Here is a 17,785-nt window from a genome sequence, read left to right as displayed (position 1 = left end):
GTCTGGGTAGAGTTATCTTTAATGTGAGTGTTTGTTCTGATGGCAGGACATTTTTTTGTGCAAATGAAAAGGGTTTTATGCTGAATGTTTCTTTTAGATTTTGTGGTTCATTCCTCTTTATTTTTTCAGTCCTGTGCATGATGCGCTAATAGTGTCACATCTTCTAGATAATTTAATATGGCTAAATTAAGATGTGCAGGACAGCAGGCTCATGGTACATAAGCCCACACAACCACTGCCCACATAATGATGATGGCTTGGCTAGCTTAGTTTAGTTGGCATAAAATATAGGAAACATAAAGCAATAACCAATAATAACATACATAATCATTGAACTGACCATTGGCAGGCCCTTAGGTTAATGCAGTTAACTCATGAGTTTCCTGCAGGAATAGGAAAAACAAGCAAAAACTTTATCCATCAACTTTTTTGTTTCATGTAATGTTACATAAACACATAAAATGCTGTCGTGCAGCAGGTATTGTGTTCGGTGACTGCAATTCACAATGCTTTAAGTAGTGGTATTTGTGTACCTATTTTTGAATTTAGTCATTCTGTTCATTCATTTTTGAATGCACACTTTATACTACAGACAGATAAATGATGTCCACTTGCCATTTTGTAATATTTTTACCATGGTAATTTTTTGCAGGTAATGATGCTGCATTTTATAATAATAATAATAATAATAACAAAAACAATAATTTTGCATAAAAACAATTAAAAAAATATTTTGTTTAACCAAAAAATTGTATCTTTATTTTTGACTCGTCAAAGTAGACACCTTTTGAAGATTGTTAGCATTCTTTCTACAATGGAAATCAAGTATTTCTATCGGTGGAGTTTGAATTAAGGTGTTCTAAAAATTCTGATCTGTAAATGTCTGTAATCTGTGTACAGAAGCCAGTTTGAGCATTGTTCAGTTCAGATCATTTGCTGTGGTACTTATGTGAACACACGTCAAAGATTGACATGGAAGAGAAGAAATTGCTGAATAAAGTTGTAAGTTTTGTTTTCTTTGCGTGCAAAAATATTCTCGCAGCTTCATAAAATTAAGGTTGAACCACTGATGTCACATGGACTATCGATTATCGATGTCCTTCTACCTTTCCTGGCCTTGAACGTGTCAGTTGTGTTGCTGCCTGTGCAGGGTCAGTAAGCTCTCAGATTTAATAAAAAAAAAAAATCTTAATTTGTGTTCTGAAGATGAATGAAGGTCCTGCAGGTTTGGAACGACATGTGGGTGAGTAATTAATAACAGAATTTTCATTTTTGGGTGAAATATCCCTTTAAGTCTTAGTCTTGGAAGTATTCGCGGTTGGTCCACATACAACAGAGCTGATGCAAAAACCAAACAAGTCTACTAGGTGGTACTGCTCGTGTGTCCAGCTCGTCCATGTGCGCCCATCCGCATTTGAAGATGTTTATTTTTAAAGTGAATCAGAAATGGAATCAGCCAAAAGTGATCTCAGTCCTTTTGGTGTTCACAGTATATTGGACTCAAAAGAGAACCTGGTTGTTTTCTTGGTCTGCTTCAGCATTAAAGTGATCTCCCAAGTTCTGTGCAGCATTGACATGCTGGAGTCTGACCAACTGGAAAATTTGAAAGATGAAGTGGACAGGGATAGGGAGTGAGGAAAAGCTGGCAATCCCTGATCCTGTCATGGTCAAGAGTCATAGCCAAGTCAGAGCTTTAACAACGCATTACAGTCAATTTTAACTAAAAGGGAACATTATGTAAAAGTTAATTCCTTTTTGTTCCTTTTTTTTTATAAGTTATTTTTCTGGGCTTTTTAAAGCACTGGGAGGAGAGAGGGCAGCGGGATCGGCAAAGAACCTCAAAACGGAAACTGAACTCGGATCGCGCTATATGTTGACGCACTAACCACAAGGCTTCTGTTTTTTTAATATTAAGTATTGCTTTTTCTGAAGAAATATATAATGTTATACCGTGGTCTGTCTGAATACTTGATTCTGATTGGTTGCCACACTCTTAAAAATAAAGGTGTTTAAAAGGTTCTTCACAGCGATGCCGTAGAAGAACCATTTTTGGTTCCACAAAGAACCATTCAGTCAAAGGTTCTTTAGAACCATCTCTTTCTTACCTTTTTTATAATGTGAAGAGTCTTTTGCCACAAAGAACCTTTTGTGCAATAGAAAGATGTTAAAGGTTCTTTATAGAACCATGTAACATCTGACGTAAAATGCAAAGTGGACCGGGACCTCATTCACAAATCACAAAGAAATCACAAACAGACCTGCGAACGAACCTCCGGAGGTGCCTCTGAGCTCAGTTATCTTTTGGATCCTTATAGCAGTCTCTGAGATCACTAGGTTTGTTCACATATACAAGCCGAACCGCTCCAAGAGTGTTTAGAGGGCTCAAACAAAGTGTGAAAACACCCTGATTGTATTTTTGAAGCTGTGTGGATGTGGGTGTGCGTGAGACTGAATGTGAAAAGTGAAGTATACCCGTTACAATCCCAAATTGTCTTCTTCAGAGTACATACTTTACTGACGTAATGCTGGCAGAAGATTTTTAAAAAATTTTTGGATTCATTGCCCATTGGTTTTGCATCATCCATGTGTATACCACCATGAGGACTAGTGGTAGTGTAACTAGGTAATAAATCAGGATGAAAGGATGTCAAAAGAATACTTTTTTTTTTCATAAATTTTGTCGCAAATGAATTAATAATGTGTGTTAGTCTTCAAAAGCAGTTTATTCATAAATAAATACCTGTAAGAAATCCATTGTCTTATCATAACTCTGACTGGTTGTGTGCAAAATTGTCATTATGTGTTGTTGATAGATAGAGGTTCATGATTTAGGATGGGCACCTTTAGTTAACACCTTATCTTTGGTTGATCACTCTCGTGAATGCAGTGAGCATCAGCTAGCTTGCAAATCAGATAGGCTTCTACTTACATGACATGAATGATCTAAACGACTTATTAGCAATGTGACTGGAATGTGCATCCTTCAGACAGACAGCTGCTGTGACCATAATTAAGAATTATTGCATACAGTGGAATTAAACATTTCAATATTAGTGTTGGCCACCTTATAGGCCTAGTAACAAATGACATTTGATTGTTTTCTTATGTTTGTTGGCAACAAAACAACATGAGAAGAATTTTGGCCTGATAGTGGTCACCATGTTAACAGAGTTTTGCTTGGCATGCATACATGCTTCAATTCACTTTTTACTGACATTTGACTTTCTTGAAGCAGGCAGCATCCGGAGCATTCCTTAATGTTGTAGTGATTGGCTTTGCCCCAGCGGTCACTGCTCAGTTGACGGACTTCAACAATACAGTCTCCTATACAGTGAGAACAGTTCACAGGAAAGGGCTGCAGTGAACTAATTGCGACACTGATAGGCATTAAAACATCAAACTTACCCAAACAAAACAAGCTAATGCCCTACGTGCCATTTCAGAAAGTGTTTCACAATAGGCAGGGGCCTAGTATCATTCTTTCAAGTGACTTTCAAGTGTCATCTTGAGCAGAATTGGCCGTGTCCCTGAGGCAAATAACCATGCAAGGGTCCAGTTGTTCCGCCTGTGCTTGTTTTTCTTGTGCTATGCTTATGTGTGCTAAAATTCATGTGTTTGATAATGCCATTGATAACGACCACTAAGGTTTTAATCTTAGTTTATTCTTTACTGCAGTACTGATTGGCAGCAATAGCAGCAGAGCTTGTTTTTAGCTATAGAAGCAGAGTGTATGTGTGTTATGAAAGCTGAGAGATTTTATGTCCCTCCATTGAAAGTCTACAGTATGCAACCAAATCTTTGAAAATTTGAATAATTCAAAAACACATAGGCCAATTTGTAGACATCATTTGCAGCTGTGTGCACATAGTGATTGCAGAAAAACACTGGTAACAAGTGGAGGTAAACGGGTAAAATTCATGGAATAAGAAAAACAACTTGTGCCTTTTGATGTCAAAATCGGAATGCAAATAATTTTTATAGAATACTGTCGTCAAAGACACCATGAGGCTAAACGCATATGTGTAAATGTACATACTTTAGATGAAAACTGCTATGATTAATCTACTTATAAAGCCTAAATTTTATTTAGACAATAGGTCTACATAATAGTCACATATTCATAGGGGACGTATTGTATTGGCCCAATTAATAGGTTTAAATATTATTCAGTGCTGTACTTACCATTCACATTTTCACATAACATTTATTTATTTATTTTATCTCGCAATTCTGACTTTTTTTTCTCACAAATGCAAGTTTATATCTCCTAATTCGGACTATATAACTCAATTTAACTCAAAAATAGTGAGTTTTCTGTCACCAGAAAGGCTCCGCCCACAAAAAACGTCATCCCTGTTTTGGATCTGTAAGACTATCCCATTATCTAAAGTCAATTTCGGTGAATAACAGTGCTTCTCACTGGGTGACAAGCTCTTGTAATATGCGGACGTTGCATTTTGAATATGCGGACGTGAACATTTTGAAAATGACATCTAATCAATATATTTTATAATCTTTTTAAATTTAACTATTAACTATTGTTTTTAAATTTTCTACTGTATCCGTGTAATTCCCTAGCCGTAAAGGCTATCTCTCCGGGGTTTTCTGAAAACATGATGCGCGTGCATCCCAAATGTTTACAAACCTATAATTAGTCTATTATAAAAATGATAGTATGAGCCATGAATCAAGTATATGAGTATGAATTAAATGTAATCCAAGACTTCAGAAGAGAAACACTTATCACTTAGGGATTTTTTTTTTTTTTAAACATAAAGCACATTAAATATTAGGCCTGGGTTTTGACACAAATTTCACGATTTGATTCAGTTCTGATTTACAAGCTTGTGATTGAATTTGAATCAATATTGATTGTTTTGGATACTGAATATTGGATTTGGATATTGGATTTGAACTCAGGTGCTACACAATCTGTTACTCCACATTAAGTAGCACAAAAATGGCGTTTATGGTTTGAATACTTCAATAAAATGGACAGAATTTAAAATCTGAGACTTTGTTTCATATCAAAAGTAACAAAGCACAAAGCTTATTACGATTTATCGTATGGGATGCGAACTACAATGTTCCATTCATTAACTGAAAACAGGCTTGAATAATCGATTCTTGGGATTTAATAATAGATATCGTTTTGTAACGAAATTGTAAATTGATTGTAAATTAAGAAACCTTTTTTTTTTTTTTTTTTTTTTTTACCTAGCCCTATTAAATATGGTCTTTATATAAACTTTTGAGTTTCCACATTCCACAAGATTTTTTTATGTAACATGAATCCACTGATTAATTTATAGCAGTCTGCAACTAGGGAAGTTTTACTATAACTCAAGCCTTAATGCCTAATTTTTCCACCTTTTGGAAGTCTGGAAGGCTGTATTTGGCCATGGAATCCTTGATTCAGAGGGACGTGTGACAACCAGCCTGTCATCTGCTGTGGAACAGGAATCCCTCAGTGGATGAGAAGGACTCAGAGGATGCGCTCCTGTTTTTGTCTGTTTCCTCTGCAAAGCAGCCAGTCTTTGTCACACAACCTTTTGACTTGTCCTCGTATCCTCCCCTTTCCCCAGAGACGATGTGATCCTTGTTCGTCTATGTTCATAGGAAACAAATAGCGGGTTTTGTATTCCACAGCCAATAGGCGCCTTTACGGTAATAGGGGGGAAAATACATACATCAGCTTCTGCAGGATTTGTTTTTGCTCAGCTAAAATGTTAAAATGATTTCCACGTTTTAGGATACCAGAGGCAAAAAGCTGTACACTGAAGTCTTCAAAGCAAAGCAAATAGATGGTTTAGTCTTTGCTCTCTGCATGTCACATTTTAAGTTTTATAAGTGTCTGTGCGATGGTCTCAACTCTTGCCAAGGATTGAGTTTGGCAACAGTCTTCCAGTTATCTCAACGCATTGTCTGCCAAACATCGTCATAATATTTCATTAAAATGGAATTAAAGTGGATATGAGATCATGGAAAGGGAAGGTTTACTTTTTGAGGAGAAGAAATGAAAGATTGAGCTTCATGTGTTGTGCAGATGCATGTGTCATTTTATTGTTGGTGTCTATGCAACATCATCACCACAGGCCTTAGTAAGGTCGTTTTATGTTCATAAAAACCGTGATGTGGGTGATGTACAGTCCATTCAATGGGTTGTTCTGTCACGTCTCATTTCCTTTTCCATGTTTACCAGAATTTTTTGTTTGTTGGAAACTTTTTTGAAAGGCGTCTTTTAAATATTTCATCAGCTGAATGACCAACAGCTAGGTGCACAACAGTACAAACATTGAACAGACTGTATTTCCATTCACATAAAATTAAAGGTGTAGTTCACCCAAAAATGAAAATTCTGTCATTAATTACTCACCCTCATGTTGTTCCAAACCTGTAGGATCTTTGTTCATCTTTGGAACACAAATTAAGCTATTTTTTATGAAATCTGACAGCGTTCGGACCCTGCATAGACAGCAACGCAACTACCACGTTCAAGGCACAGAAAGGTAGGAAGGACATTGTTAAAATAGTCCATATGACATCAGTGGTTCAACCTTGTGTCATGAAGCTACAAGAATACTAAAGTTGCTTTAAACCCATAACAGGAAAGTTGGTTCGAAAAAAAAGTTCCTTTTGATGAGGTATGCCTTTTCAATTCACTTAGAACACTTTCTCAGACTCTTATATCAGTTTGTTCTAATGAATTAACATATGTTATTTCACTAGCTTAGCAAAGCTTATATTTGTCATGGCCTTATCGCTCTCAAGTGAGTATTCAAAACCAAAGACTGCTATCTCAGTTCAACATGTAGACGTGTATCAGCCCTGGAATGGCTGCAGTGGTATTCCACAGGAATGATCATATCTCTAACGCGTTTGTGGAATTACTGCTGAAACTGAGCCCAGAGGGTTGAGGATGATGTCATGTTCTTCTGACAAAAAAATACTGTGCTTAATAAACTTGGAGAGATTTAAGCCAAAAGAGGCCTTAGGAGAGGAAAAGAAAGAAAGGGCGAGCGAGGGATAGAGGGGAATAAGAGAGGTCTGGAAAAGATCATCGAAAGCAACAGGAAAGATCGGACAAAGAGATGGCCGTATAAACACAGTCGTGCTCGTATATTAGTTTGATGGCTAGCTGTGCCCTCAGTGTCACATCAGAGCGGTAATATCAAGAAGACACAAGCCTTAAACATAGGATATTTTGGGGGGGTGTTGTAATTTTTAAAAACAAAATTGGAAAACATATTAGACTGTTCAGACTGCATACTTCCTACATAGGATGCTGCCTTTTTGATACTGAAAGAAATTGTCTGCCAAATTTTATTTTTTTTTTCACCCCAGTGAGCTTCTCTGAGCTTTTTTTTTTTTTCATTAAGATTACAATGCATTAATGTGTTACATCAAGGATGCATATAATGCTGTAGTAGATTACGTTTAGCAAAATAAATCTGTACCATCATCTTCTACTCTATGGAGCTTATTAAGTATCAAGATGATTAAAGAGCAGGTCATATGGTATTTTAAAGTGTCCTATTGTGTTGGAGTCCCCTACAACAGGTTTACATGTATCTAACGTCAGAAAACATTGTAATTTTCTCAGAATATACACAGTAATTTCTCTATGATTTCGGAATGATTTGTTTGATCAGTTCTGAGCATAAGGTCTGTAAACCCCTCTCTTCCATAAGTCTACTCTGCTCTGATTGATCAGCTGGCCATCCCTTTTGTGACTGGTACAGAGAGGAGTACTCAAGTCCGTGGTTGTTTTTGATGTCTCTGGGTTGAAGCAACCTTAATAACATCATATTTAGCCCATGAAATGCGAATTTACCAGGGGAGCCCTGACAAAAAAACAAACAAAAAAAAAAAAACGTGTTTTTTTTTTTTTTTTACCCTTGAATATGATTTTTAACAAGAGACCCCCCTCTAAACACATTTGGGCTAGTTTTGAGTAGCAACTGGGTGGGTTTTATTGTGACAACCTGGCATACCTCGCTACCATTGGCAAAGCATGCATCAAAACCGTAATATAGTGCTCTAATCCATTCTTAAAATAATGACATAAAAACATCCGAACACTTACGCAAGCAAATCGTGCCAACAGCTAAAGTTTAGCTGCTAAACTGTAAACACTTTACAAAACAGTAACGGTGGATATGTTAGCCGAGTGCTAACGTGACTAACTGATAAAACAACACAGTTTGTAAACCAAGCTATGTCCACATTCTTTATTATTACACAAAGTAATTAGAACAACGACAGACTACATTAATCGACATATTCTTAGGAAATGGTGGGTTCACAGCGAATTATCAGAATTATTTCTGTAAGACAGTAATATCTTGGTTTACCTGGAAATCTAAAGCTGCTCTAGGTATACATCACATGTTAGCACAAACAACTTTTTAAGCACTTAAGTGAAAATGTACACATAATGTGTCAATCATACTTACAGGTTGTGGTTCGGAAATGCTTGTTAGTCCAAATAAAGAAGATTAGAAGCCAACGAAGATGAAAGCCAAGATTAGAGAAGCGGGGGAGGGGGGGTGGGTGTACCGACGAGGTGGGGGATTAGCCAAATTTAAGCGATGCAACACAGAGAGCCGCTTCAATGATCCACAGCGCGGCGGGTATAAAAACAAGCATTTACTAGAGTGGCTGCTTCAGAGCCGTAATGCGCTGCAGACGTGTGTGGTAAGAGATTTATTCATCACACAGTGTAGATAGCTTCACATATAACACAAGTGTTAAAATGCATAAACTTGCACTAGAATAGGCTAGACTGATCAGCGATGATGATTTTTGATAGTGGTAGGCTGCTTTTAACCTTATGCTAGAACTGGTTTCAGGCAATGAAACTAAGTATGTAAAATAATTAAATCAGTTAGCACGATAATATCATGTATCTGCGCTTTCACAGGCTGAGGATGGGACTCAACACTACTGTAGCGTATTATTTATTCACCCTCCATGCATCCTAGGTGTATATTCTTTCAGATAAATGCAATCAGAGTCTAATAATGTCTAATAAAGTGCATCCATCCACCAAGCATGAGAGCATGTTCAAGTTCACGCCCAAAACAAAGTAAAGACTTTGAAAAAGAGCATAATAGGACCCCTTTAACACTGAGTTAAGCTACCCTGTCTTTGTCCCATTTTTTAGTTATGCATAATAAGAATTAATATAATTGAATTTTAACTTGGGCCTCAAATATTAGGCATTCTGTGTATTTAAAGATAAGTTGTTATCAGCCTGAACACTCTTTTGTTTTGTGTTTCCCAATTCTTTTTCTCTCCTAATTCTTTCTCTCGCCCTCTCTCTCTGTCGCTCTCTTTAAAGTACATCAGTGATAACATTGGATTTTCTTCTGTCAGTCATGGCATTTTCAATTCACCTTTGTGAATTAGTGCTTGGGAATTAGCTACTCTGTGTACTGTACTGTCTACACAAACTCATATTGTTAAAATTACAGAACCATTGTTAAGAAGCTCAGAGTTGTTTAAAAGAAAGAGCACCATTTGAGTGACATTTTGAGACTGTGTGAACCTGAAGAACAAGTCATGTGCCTTGTCTTCATTAGTTCAGAATGGACTTGACCTGAACCTTCCCATAAACTCCCATAAAATCCCTGTTACCACAAAGCCATCTCCATCTGTTCATTTTTACTATTATACCCCACATCCCATTGCATTTTTTCGTTACGTAAGGCCTTCCCCCTTGAGATTTTGGTGCCCTTTAAACCTGCACTCAGAATTTAGTTCAGTAAAGGTCTCAGTTGCTTTGTGTCCTTTTTTGCAGAAAGAGGAGAGCGAAAACTGAAACTCAATTATTATAGTAATAGATGACTGTGTCTGTAAGACTGCAGAGATGGGCCTCTTGACCATTTCCAAGATTTCTCCCAGCATGCCTTAAAAGGACTTGGTTAACAGCACTGGGGAACGTCTGTGTGGAACACTGAGATTGCACTGGTATTTATTCAGACCCACTATTCTTATTGAAGTTTCATTCTCCTGACCAACCAGCAGCTCTTTTCTGTTTTGTGCTGGTGCTAATGATAATGCATTCTAGAGGTCTTCTTCGAAATCTGTTCCCAACCTGAATTACTTCTTACCCAAACCCGATGCATAAATGAATTTTTCAGTTGTAACAGGTGGATTAGAAAAATAAACGTGACATCTCAATAAAAATGAAATCGATAGCTTGAAGGAGAAGTTCACTTCCAGAACAAATATTTGCAGATAATGTACTCATCCCCTTGTCATCCAACTTGTTCATGTCTTTCTTTCTTTGGTCGTAAAGAAATTATGTTTTTTGAGGAAAACATTTCAGCTTTTTTCTCCATATAGTGGACTTCTATGGTGCCCCGAATTTGAACTTCCAAAATGCAGTTTAAATGCGGCTTCAAACGATCCCAAATGTGGTTTTAAACTATCCCAGCCACGGAAGAAGGGTGTTATCTAGCAAAACGATTGGTTATTTTCATAAAAATAATACAAATTATATACTTTTTATGGCAAACGCTTGTCTTGTCTTACTCTACCTGTTTTTTTTTTTCTTTTGTATTTTTTTTTCTTTTGTTTTTTTTTTCTGGTTCATGACACTTAGGGTATGTTGAAAAACTTCCATCCCATGTTCTCCCTCAGCTTCAAAATCGTTCTATATCACTGTTTTACCTTTTTTGTTAGGGGTGTTTGATCTTCACGTTCACTTTGCAGAAACTGGTTCAGTACTTCTGCAGCGATGTAGGATGATTTTGAAATGATTTTTGAAGTTGAGGGAGAAAATATGGTTGGAGTTTTTCGACACAATACACAGAGTTTAGGCAGAGTGAGACAAGATGAGTGTTTGAGATGAGAAAGTATTTAAATTGTATTTTTTTAATGAAAATAACCGATCGTTTCTTCCTCAGCTGGGATCATTTACAACCACTTTTGAAATTGATTGAAGCTGCATTTAAACAGTCCATTATAAAGAGAAAAATCCTGAAAAAACATAATTTCTTTACCACTGAAGAAAAAAAAAGACATGAACATCTTGGATGGCAAGGGGGTGAGTACATTATCTGTAAATCTTTGTTGTGGAAGTGAACTTCCCCTTTATCAATTCACTATTTTAGTCTGCAACATTATTTATCTCCAACGGAAGGGTGTCTAATCTACACAAGAAATTATCACACAAAGCGAGTGGCTTTTACTGATGGCTCTCATATCTATGAGGTGGATTTCTGTGTTGTTCCTTTTTTAAATGTGTTTCTCAAAAATGCACTTAACGTGAATGCGCAAGTACACATCTGGGATATTTAAAAGAATCTATTTGAAAAAAGCTAATTTATCTTAAATTACCTGATACCTGAGGCCACTAATAGTGAACCAAAACCTATGTGCAAGGCTTTCACTCGGGTCTTGGGTCAGGCCTTGGGTTTTTGGATCGAAGTGGACCCGAAGAATCGAAGAATCCTCTTCTGCTCATCAAGCCTACATTTATTTGACTCAAAATACAGCAAAATCAGTAATATTGTGTGAAATATTTTTGCTATTTAAAACAACTGCTTTCTATTTAAATGTATTTTAAAGTGTACTTTATTCCTGTGTACTTTATTCCTCATTACCCCAGTCTTCAGTGTCACATAATCCTTCAGAAATCATTCCAATATGCTGATTTGCCTTTAAAGAAACATTTACAATATTTAAAACTGTTGAGTATATTTTTTCAGGATCCAGATCTTTGAGAAAATTATAGAGATTAATACTTTCTGTGTACAAAGATATCTGAAAAAAATCTGCTCAGCTGTTTTCAACACAATAGTAATAAATATTTTTCAAATCAGAATTTTAGAATGATTTCTGAAGGATCATGCGACTGGAGTAATGATGCTAAAATTCAGCTTTGAAATCACAGGAATAAATTACATTTTAAAATATATTCAAATAGAGCATGGTTATTTTAAATAGTAAAAATATTGCAACATGTTAGAGTTCTTTATGCACTTAATTGGATCACATAAATGCTTGGTGAGCAGAAGAGGCTTCTTTAAAACAAAACATTAAAAATCTTACTGGTAAAAACTTTTGACTAGTAGTGTATGTTCATAAATATGCTAAATTAGCTATCTAACTAACTAAAACAAATCAATCAACACTAATCTACAGGTCATGCAGATCAAATGTGCTCCTTTATGTACTGATTTTTAGAAACGTAATAAGGAATGAGTTGGCTTTATCTGGCTTAGCTTCTTCCCCTTAAGGAAGAAGATAAAGATTGACATGGAAAGGGTTTATGATCTGTTGATCTGCATATTTCCTTCTCTGTTTTTCCCTCCCCAAAAGTTCTTTAAGGATACACTAAGGCTACATTCAGTATTTTGTTAGCACGTCTATACTCTAAGCTAGGGCTGGACAATATGACCTAAAATCAAAATTATGATTAAAGAACGATTATTTTTATTTTATTATTATTATTAATTTTCTTTCTTTCTTTTTTTTTTGCCCTCCAAGTTACAGATGTGAATCTGACTGGTGATCGCTGTTGCGTGTGATCTTCCTCTTAAGCCGGGCTCACACAACAGGATTTTTAGCGTGATTTTGCCCCGATTTTCCCTTCCCAAGAATCGCAACAAAAATCTTCTCGAGCACCTCGATCAGTCCCGATGTTCGGCGTGGATTATCTGGTAATGTGAGATGTTCACAGATCGAATCTTGCACCTCCCGTTCTGCTCTCACACAAATCGGGGCTGCCCTGATCATAGCAAACATGTTTGATATTCAGGTTTTTAAATTGGGATGATTAAGTCAGTACTTTCACAACAGCCAATGCGTGACCGAAAAGCTGCTCTGCGGTCCATTGGATAGTGGGGATGGAGGAAACTGCTTCTTATGTTTTTGTATTAACACTTTCTGTATTATATGTTGAAAACATACCACAACCGCATGGAGCAAGGAAAGCTCCGGAGTGAATTCGTCTCAGTTTTCAACATACCGGGTGAGTGCATAAAGCTGCTAGCAGGCTAACTAACATTTGTAAACATTAGTTGCTGGAATGACTATCTGTTGCGTAAGATCACGTGAGGCGCTTCCTCCGTCATAATAATCTTAATAATATCTTGTAGTGTGGGATGCGCCACAATTTCCAAATCTTGTGTGTGCGCGTTTAAGATTTCATAAGGTTAGGATTTTAAAAAATCCTGTGTGAGCCCGGCTTTAGCGATCTTGTCCTGTCACTCTGTATGTGCAAATATTTACTCTAGGTTCCTCCTGCCCATTCAAACAGAGCACCTCTTCGCGTCTAAAACGTGAGACGCCTCACTCGGGAATGGTTTAAAAAATAAGCACAGGGCAGAATGCCTACTTCGCCATGTTGCTGTCAAAAACAAAAGTTGCTGTCCCACCCTGCTACTGTAAACAAAAGCTGGCAACGCTTGCCCCGCCTCCGTAGTCTTCTGACTGGTCCACTGTTTTGAAACTGACAACAGCGCTGTGTGTGTTAACTTGAAACGGCATCTGAGTTTCGGTTACATTTCGATGAATCTTCCAGCCCTACTTTAAGCTCTAATCCAACAGTGGCGTTAGACTCTGCACTACCTACTATTGACAAAGTTCAGCATGATTGAGTTTTATGCATCTTTTTGCTGTTTGCATCAGCATACTGCTACGCATATGTATATTGGTGGCAGCCAATGAGTGCGAGGATTCTCTTTGACGTTTGGTGAAACACCATGGGTGTAACGTCATTTTAACTTGGCAAAATACATTGACGGTATAACCTGCACTGCATATAATTAACACACTTTAAAAAAAAAAAAAAAGAAAGAAAGAAAATTATTACAGGTATAGCCTTTATCTTGCATTTCTTAATCTGCACCAAACTACTTTGTTTGATTAGACCTCTTCGTCACAACCAAAACAAACAGGCTAATTTTTCTGCATCAGTCAGTCTTTGAGTAAAAAGCAACCTAAGATTAGTGTTTACCCTTAAATCTCCATAACTGCAGTACTGATTACTAACTGTATGAACATGCTGTAGGCTAGCTGGTTTAGAAGCATGCTGAGACTTGATTTGCTGTGATGACCCCTGAACTAAAGCACACATGTGGGTGCAATCAGGACGTCATTGTGAGTTACATCACTTTCCCAAATTAAGTTTCTGTTTTATATTCAGTATGTGACTCAATGGGGAATTTCAGAGTAAATTCAAACCATACTGCTCACAAAATCTGAATCCAAAAAAGGACCCTTTCTAGATGGTTTTCGTATCGTAAATGGTGAAACTTCAGTTTGGAAATAAATCAGTTATCACTGTCTTCACTAGGGTTGTACTAGTCTATTCCCATGTAAGGGTTGTGCATGAAATGACATGACTGAATTACTTTAATTCTCTTTCCCAGGCACAAAGTTTTTCAGAAAGACTGCCAGTGCCATTACTGTAAATTGCTCGAGATAATAAGTGTATGCTAAATGACAAGTTACCAAGTGTTACTAAGTATGCGTTGGTTCACAGTGGATATGAATGATTGCAGTGATTAAGGCTGGGTGTGTTTCTCAGCCCAAAGGCAGTTTGGCTGCTGCAGTGCATGCGTCTTTATTTCTTGGTCATCCTTTAAACATCTGCGAAATGCCTTCAAAGAAAAGTGTGTCAGAAGAGTCATACCATACTGTCTCGTCATACTGATTGTACACTGAAGCATGTGCTAAAGTACAAATGTTTTAAAAACGTGGTTTCCTGTGATAAGCAATAGGAGGGGCATTTTCCTGCGTTTCTCTTTCTTGTTTTCTGGACTCAGTGACGTATATGCAGTAGATGAACTAAGATAAACCACAAATCATCATCAGCAGGTTTAGTAATGTGGATCTGTCATAGTAGAATTAGCTAATATTTCTTTAATGTATTTTCTGCAATGTTGGTGCAACTGATTTTTAATCGAGAATTACACAAACTTGATAAACCCACCCTTTGTTATGAGTTGCTCATCCAGTGCTGTTCAACCATGCAAGACAGATCAAACGGTGCACAAATTACAAAGGAGTGAGAGGTGTGTCTTGCAAAGACATTTGTGTAACCAGACACTGAGTAACGCTATTACACAATTTAGCCTGAGACAGTGTCTTGTGTGTGTGTGTGTGTTCTGGTACTGTAGGTTTACTGTGTGAGGCCAATTGTATATATGGCAAATGTGTATAAAGACATGGGTACTACAACGTAAACACGTCGTGTGTCTTGTTGTTTTTTTTGCAACAAATTAAACAAAATTCTCCCGTAAACCTCTGTACACTGGAAAAAAATGTGGTTTAGTATATGTCTGCTTTATTTGTCTTTTGAGAGAGGTATTAGAATGGGTTTCGTTCATACTGGATGCCAGAGGGTGCCCTCATGCAGAAAATCCACATATGCGTCAAAGAAGTATCACTGATGACGTTCCATTCCAGATTCTCTAATATGAATAAAGGCATTGCTATTGCTGTAACTGAATGAAAACAAGATATAACATTAAACGTTTTGAATGATGAAATGTAAAGACAATGATAATTGTCCTTACAATGATAACTCATCTGCAGTTATATATTGTTTTTTCTGTGTTCTTCAAGCCATCTTGTGTATTTTCATAAGCCATTGCTAATCGACATACATAGAATGAGTATAGAATTTATTGTCTGCCTCATTCTGTGATAAGAATCCACATCAGCTCACATAAGGAAGTTATTTTAAACACTCGACTGTATTTTATAACTTTTGTTTTTATAACTCTTTTGTTGGACAACAGGTTTAGAAAGGCTTACAATTGCATGTCATTAGAATGGAAGATGCTCTGCGTGTGGTGCTTTTTCAAATATAAGCAGGAAGCATTTTCTCATTTCAGCATGTGAAATTGTTGGCACACGTACGGCAAATTCCGAGAGAAATAAGGAAACAAGGAAGTTATTTAAATGCAAAACCGAAAAACCACAATTCACAAGCACGTATTGAAACGTTGATGTCATACTGAATGGTTCAATATTATATTGAGAACTGTAACGTCCTTATTATAAATGGTTCTTTGTGTCTGGCTGATATGGCCAATAGTATTATCACAATATGTATTTTTGTCCATATCATTCAACATCTAAATTTATCACAATATTAATGAGGAAGTAAATACATTCCACATGTTTGTTAGACCTGGAGAATGAATGTAAACAATTTTTAGGGATGTAACGAAATGAAAATTCTAGGCCAGGATGTAACCAAACCAAAACTGAAAATGCTGTTATAATTATTTCTTATTTTATTAAATAATATAATTTAAATTTGTAACACCTTTTAAGTTAACTCGATAATTTTAATGATACTGAATTTAAAAACACACACACAAGGCAATAAAATATAAAAATATAGCTGCAAGCCGCAATTACTGGGGTTCAAGCACTCAAAGCATTTTAGCATAAAATGAAAAAGACATTACATATTATTTAGCAAGGCTGTACCCACCTCAACAATTTTTTTTCCTGTGACCTCAGATTGAGCTCTTACATAAGTGTTCTGAGTTTGTTGGATATATCTCATTCCGTTCAGGAGTTATAGGCATTTTACTAAAAGTGGCCCTGCCCCTTTCGAACATTTTTGGTGGCCCTTTGCGATGGTGAGTCGAAAGTTCAACCTTTTTTCCATAATTATTGATATTCGCTTTCCAGAGAATAAACCTAGCACTATTTTGCAAATAAAAGTTTTTTTTAAAAGTCCTGAGGCTTGGTTTTTGTCCGGCGTAAGCCAAGGATTCCAACGACATAAGACATTTGAGCCTGCGACAGACAGTTTAGGAGTAATAAACTATATTTCAAACGTTTGTTCGCTGTAGTGCCCCCGTCAGGCCGATTGGGGCGAGTCTTGGTCACATTGTAGGTGATGTGAGTACTACCATCCCTCCAAGTTTCAAGTCTGTAAGACGTACAGTTTGGTCTGGACAATCATTTTTACGTGGAGATTGCTGATCTGTGACCATTCTAACAATTACAGTAGGGGTTTAGCGCTACATGCTTGAACCCCTGATAACCACAGTTTTATTGAAAGTAAAATGCTTTTTTTGGACCCCAAAATTTCAGTGCATCCATAGATGGGTGGTTTTTTGTTTTGTTTTGTTTTTTTCTTATTCATTTTTTTTGACAAGTAAACACAACAGAGCAAGCTACCTTAATTTAGAGAAATTCCACGCTATTTATTTGACTTTTATTTTTTTTATCATAAAATGTTTTCTAATGAAAGTAATTAATAAAACACTACCAATTTAATCAATGTTTTAAAATGGAATCAAGTTGAATCGTTTGTTATTTTTGCACAACAGAACTTATAAACTGTGTAAATTAAAACATGGATTTAAAAAAGATCTTGTTGCCAAGCTTCATATATACTCATAAAAGACAAGTAGTCCATACAACTTCATCATGTGCATATTTAAATTTGGCACCTCATGATCAGTTACTATAGATGTATGGGAACGAATAACATCTTACGCCAAACCGGATGTGACACACCTTGAGCTGTTATATTTTTAGATCTATAAATGAGAACTGTGGCAGATGAGGCACTGAATAATGCTGAAAATATATGACTTCAGAAGGCTTATACATGAGTAGTATGAACTACTATTTGGGTACTTGGGGGTTTTTATTGTTTTTTTGGAGCTCGACAGCTCCTAGTTACCACTCACTTTAATTGTGTGGAAAAGAGCAGCATGAACATTCTGCTTAACCCTTATTTTGTTAAATAGAAAAAAAAAGAAAAATCAAACAGTAATGATGTACAGTAAAGCTACAT

The 17,785-nt window shown here is 36.5% G+C and overlaps 1 protein-coding gene across 2 annotated transcripts in view; it reads left to right on the top strand.

Moving 5' to 3' along the window:
- The window catches only part of arhgap10 (Rho GTPase activating protein 10), a 79,929-nt gene that overhangs the window by 1,273 nt on the left and 60,871 nt on the right, over nt 1–17,785 (top strand). The gene's annotated exons all lie outside the window — the stretch shown is intronic.

Source organism: Labeo rohita, chromosome 1, assembly GCF_022985175.1.
Source record: "Labeo rohita strain BAU-BD-2019 chromosome 1, IGBB_LRoh.1.0, whole genome shotgun sequence".
In the NCBI taxonomy this organism is placed as follows: Eukaryota; Metazoa; Chordata; class Actinopteri; order Cypriniformes; family Cyprinidae; genus Labeo; species Labeo rohita.
Note: the sequence above shows the minus strand (reverse complement) of the source record. Positions and strands in the feature narration are given on the sequence as shown.